This window comes from Xyrauchen texanus, chromosome 15, assembly GCF_025860055.1.
Source record: "Xyrauchen texanus isolate HMW12.3.18 chromosome 15, RBS_HiC_50CHRs, whole genome shotgun sequence".
Lineage (NCBI taxonomy): Eukaryota > Metazoa > Chordata > Actinopteri > Cypriniformes > Catostomidae > Xyrauchen > Xyrauchen texanus.
Genome location: NC_068290.1, coordinates 37,377,453 through 37,383,003, shown reverse-complemented (window position 1 = coordinate 37,383,003; position 5,551 = coordinate 37,377,453). Strand labels below are relative to the sequence as shown.

At 39.5% G+C, this 5,551-nt stretch overlaps 1 long non-coding RNA gene across 1 annotated transcript; it reads right to left on the bottom strand.

Moving 5' to 3' along the window:
• Positions 1–436: 436 nt before the first annotated feature.
• Positions 437–5,029, bottom strand: LOC127656436 (uncharacterized). The gene is made up of 3 exons (XR_007972162.1): positions 4,908–5,029; positions 2,274–2,601; positions 437–1,521 (listed from the first exon to the last, which is right to left on the bottom strand). It is a non-coding gene; the product is annotated as an uncharacterized LOC127656436 (long non-coding RNA).
• Positions 5,030–5,551: the final 522 nt, after the last annotated feature.

Genomic DNA, 5,551 nt, shown 5'->3' with positions numbered 1-5,551 from the left:
CAAAATAAAAGTCCCACTAACATGAAAGCTCTATTGAAATGGATGTGTGAAAAAAATATAACTATTGTATAAAAAATTTATTTTCTAAAAGTATGTAATTACTAAAATAAATAATGTAATTAAATGGTTGTATTATTATTATTATTATCTGTATGCAATATCACAAACACAAGCAGCCTTGTGCCACAGGTAATCAGAATGTATTCATTAATGTTTTCATTAATACTGTGATGCTCTGTTGTGCAGCATTTTATTTTACCAAAAAAATAAAATAGCAATTTTTTGTAAAAAATAAAATAAAAATAAAAGATTAAAACTGTATGTATCAATTTGATTAAACACCATTTTATCATAACATTTAATTAAAACTTTTAACATTGAATCCATAAAAATTCAAACAGAAAACACATAATTTGAATCTGTTAGACATTGTGCAGTTCTTTTAATCAAGTCATTTTCTATGTAATTTCATAAAAATGTGAGGCTTTTTATTTGTTGACTATAGTATCGATTTAGTATTGATACCAGGGTACAAGGGACGATGGAAGACGTGAGATGTTGCACCTTCAAAAACCAGTGTCTCTGATTTGACCTTTTTGAAGCATCCCAACATCAGAAAAGATCCTGATTGCATCAGAGCAGGATGATATGTTTGTGTATCATGTTTCACTGTGCATTGGATTATATTTGTTCAGCACATATCAGTGTGGATTGTAGGGATGAGAATTTTTATGATTGTAATTTTGTAGTCGAGGTCTCTAACACACAAAGAATTAATACACAATTACTTAAATTATGTAAATTAAAATGCAGGTTAAAAATAACACATATCGTACGTGAAATGTATAATTTTTTCCACAAACATTACCAAGGACAGTTTCTAAATAAGATACATTAACTTCAACAAACTATGCTTTTTGTGGCAGGTTGGGAATGAGGCTCAGACAGGAGATACGATTTTAATTACACCGGAGGGGCCGTTTATTGGCAACAAAAGTAATGAGCAGGGGAATGTTATTTTGGCTGTGCAGAGAGGGAAGTGTAGGCTCTGTGCTGGGGTGGATGCTTTGTGAAAGTGCATGTTGGGAGCAATCCTAGTCCGTTTTGGCAATGAACAAAGACAAAAATCATAAGTGTCTCTTCTGGAGCCTCTGCACCCCTTATTTGAGTTTTCCTCTGCCTTCTATCTGACCCAGTTAATTGGGCTGAGGAGATTCAGGTGCTCCCAATCACACAGCTCTCCTTGAGTGAGTGTTGTCATGGTGGTGGTTGCCAGGGCTGACCTCCCAAAGTGTTGTCCTATATTTTTTGGCTAATGAAGACCACGGGATGCTCCTCTCCCTGGAAGTAGGACAGCCCTAATTTCTGTTTTGGAGATGTCAGTCTGGAGTACAAACGGGAAAGAGAAATCTGGAGTGTATAAGACTGGTTCTGAGATGAGGGCCTGTTTTAGGCAGGTGAATGCTTTCTCGGCCTGGTCAGTCCACCGAATCCTCTTGGGCTATACTTTCTTGGTCAGATCTGTTAAAGGACAGGACAGGTATTAGACGTGGGGCTTGGGTACTCAGGTACAGGTTTGATTAAGCCATGGCCGATCTGGAGCCCCATGTACCATGCCTCAAAGAGTCCAAGGTGGCATTTCCTTGGGTTGGCGTGTAATATCGGCATGTAATATGACTTGGCTTTTTTTAGAAGCACAGATGCCATGACCCCTCCATGTACACATTGATACATTTGTCTAGATTTTGTTTTAAAAAGAGACATACGTTTAAACTCACCCAGATAGCCTCCCATTGTCAGCAATTCACATTACTATTTGCCTCCACCAAGCCAATGGGGGGAGAGAGCGGCTTAGATCTTTAGATCTTTTTTGGGGAGCTGTGTGGGGAATTGTGACACTACATTTATAGGAGATATTGATATGTTTAGATTTTCACCCAGATCTGTGGATCAGGACAAACCAGGAAATGTTAAATTCATTTAGGTTTTAATTTGTCTACACACATACCCAGGGGTGTAAAGTAACGAATTACAAATACTCACATTACTGCAAATAACTACTTTTTTTAAGTAGTTTAAAAATGTTATACTTTTACTTTAGTATATTTTAAGTGCTGTAACTGTACTTCCCCTTCTGTCACTCACTCAACATTGTGTCGATGTGGTTGGGCCAATGAGAATTGGTGAACACAATTTGCATGCCCCTCCCCCAGACATATGGGTATAAAAGGAGGGAAGCGTGTGTCTGTTCAGACTGGCGCCTTCGGGCTTACCCGCCCAGTCTGAGGCTGAGCTGTCCACTATGCTTGCCCAGGACACAGCGAGTGTTGGGCTGGATTGGAACCCTTTCTTCCCGGAGGTGCACGATGAGTTGACAAAGTCGTGGAGGGCACCTTTTACTGCCTGAAACAGACATCCTCGCTTGTCTGCTTTTCCTCGCTCTCACTGCCCTTGATGGTGGGGCGGTCCACAGATACACGGAACTCCCTCAGGTGGATAAGGCTGTTGCGGTGCACCTGTGCCCGCAAAACTCCTCCACCTGGCAGGAATCGACCATCACTCCCCTCCAAGGCCTGTAGGTTGATGCAAACACAGCAGCAACTGTAGAACATTTGGAAATAAAGTGAAAACAAAGTATAAACAAAATCTTCTGAAGTCTTCCTCAGACATCATGTTCATCAAGAATTGCAGAGCTCATTGTCTCGGTTCGCTCGGCAGCAGCATGCACAATACACTACAATGTGACAACAAGTAATAGAGTGTTGTTATGTTACACCATTGCTCATTCTAAAAAGTAGCTTGTTCACTATTGCTAAAAATAAGTGAACTACTCTCACATCATTGTAATTAAGTTGAATAAGTAATCATTAATGCTGCCGCCCTATGCAACTGTACTGCCTATGATTTTACCTTTAAAACACAATTGTGGCAAGCATTTGAGTTGTTCAACTGCCAACATTTCTACATGGCAGAATAAAGACGTAGGCATCATAGCATCCGAAGGTGTCTACAAACACCAGCATTTATTCTCTCCAAATTTCACTTCAAGCGTAAGCTTTAAGGGATAGTTCACCCAAAAATGAAAATTGTCTCATCATTTACTCACCCTCATGCCATCCCAGATGTGTATGACTTTCTTCAGCAGAACACAAATAAAGATTTTTAGGAGAATAGATCAGCTCTGTAAGCCCTTACAATGCAAGCGAATGGTGATCAGACCTTTGTAGCTCCAAAAATCACATAAAGGATACATGAAAGTAATCCACACAAATCCAGTGGTTAAATCTATATCTTTCAAAGCAATGTGATAGATGTTTTTGAGAAACAGATTAAAATGTAAGTATTTTATTTTTCTCTAAATCTCCACTTTCACTTTCACATCTGAAAGCCTCATGTGGTGGCTGTTTAGTTTCACTTTCACATCTGAAAGTGAAAGTGAAGATTTAGAGTTTAAAAAGGACTTAAACTGAAACTGATTCTCACCCACACCTATCACATCTCTTCTGAAGATATGGATTTAACCATATGGATTATGGATCATATGGATTACTTTTATGTTTCCTTTATGTGATTTTTGGACTTCAAAGTCACCATTGGACTACTGATCACAATTCACTTGCATTGTATGGAACTACAGTTGAAATATTCTTCTAAAAATCTTCGTTTTTTGTTCAGCAGAAGAAAGACATGCACATCTGGGATGGCATGAGGCTGAGTAAATAATGAAATCATTTTCATTTTTGGGTGAACTATCCCCTGAAAATGGTAAGTGTTTACATTCACCTTCCATTGGATCTGTTTTGTTTTGCATGTCGCCTCATCAGTAAGGTTAAGGATCAGTCCTGTTTTCAAACTGGCTATAGCGATTGGAAACATGCCACAGAGCACATAGACGAACATGAAAGTGACAGCCACAGGAAAGCTATGGACCTCACCTACATTAAATTAGCGCCCATCTGTGGACTTGACACGGAACTGCAAAAACTGTTCGAGACAAAAAGTGCATACTGGACTGAAGATTTGAAGAGTGGTGGCAGTGGTAACGTTTTTGTCAGAGATGAGACTGGCCATTCCAGGCAGCAGTGGCACATTTGGCAGGCCTGATAATGGTAATAACCTGGGCATTCTAGAGGTATTAAGTGAGTTTGACCCATTTTTGAAATCACACATATGCAACACAGGATCAAAAAAACACAAATTTTTTTCCACTAGAATATGTGAGGAGTTCCTTAAATAGGATCGAGTTATGTCAAATTGTTTGTGAGGTCAAAATGACCAACTACTTTTCAGTTAGTGTTGATTTAACCCTGAAGTATCTCAAATAGATCAGTTAAAAGAATAGTTCTAAAAATAAAAATTATTTCATCATATACTCTACCTGCATACTGAACCCCTAAAAAAATAAGCAAATGCTTTTGCGTTCTCTCGCAAATTATTTTGCATTCTCTAGCATAATTTTTACATTCTCTTGCAAATGTGCATCATAATGGTAGTCTTCTGCTAGCTTTCTTATGTGTATTCCAGAATTGTTCCAGCTTTTGAGTTAAACAAGAAGAGAAAGCCAGTGCAATTAAAGAATGAAACCCAGGAGACAATACCTAGGCAATGCAAGAGTGCAGCTCCATGAGCACTTGTTAAGATTGGCTTACCAAATGCCTCAAAGCAAGACTTGTCATCATTTTTAATACCCTTTAATGACTCTTAAGAATTTGTAGCCCTGCAGTGTTTAGACTATATAAGCACACAAAGAATGTTGAGGCTAGAGAAAATAATTAGAGAAGAAATAACCCCTAAAAACCAGCCTGACAGAAGTCTCACTTTAAGCACACATAACTTGGGTCTTAAATATGAATGATAGTATTCAGACCATAGTAATGTACAGCAAGCAAAGTGCCATGCCAACTCACCCTGTAGACTGCCTTATGAGCAAACACATTGAAGTGAAAGTCTTTTTAAAGATGCATCTTCATAACGATGCCTTTCCGTCTTTGTGTCTTTACTGGATGCGGTCGTTATCTCTCCACCTCCGACAGCCATGGGCGTTGACTCACATGTCTGGGCAGCGATCACGCTGAGGCAGCGTTTGTGGATTGATCATGTTCTCATTGTGAGAATATGACAATGGCAACGTTGCGGACATGGCTTTCCTTCTTCCGGGGGAAAGCCTCTCCAGCCGCCCCCCCATGCTGCGCCTTCTACCTACAGGTACGAGGCTGGACCGGTTGTTTTTGGGAGTTTAATGGGTGCAGTCTCGCCGGACTCTCTCGTTTGCCCAATTTATGTATTGTTGGCTTATTGTCAGCATAAAATTAATAAATACTAACGTTCGTTAATATTGACTCACTCACTGTATGTTTGTTTACATTGAAAATAATCTGTTAGAAAGGCTTGGGGGTGGTGAGATCGGGGGATCATTTTGGGGGTTACGAACACACTGAAGGTGTTACCCACACAAAGTTTTGCTCAGGGCCCACAAAATGCTAGGGACTGCTTCACTGGTCTCATCTCGTATTCAGTTCAAAATACTTCATCCTGCTCGTGAGCTCCGAAA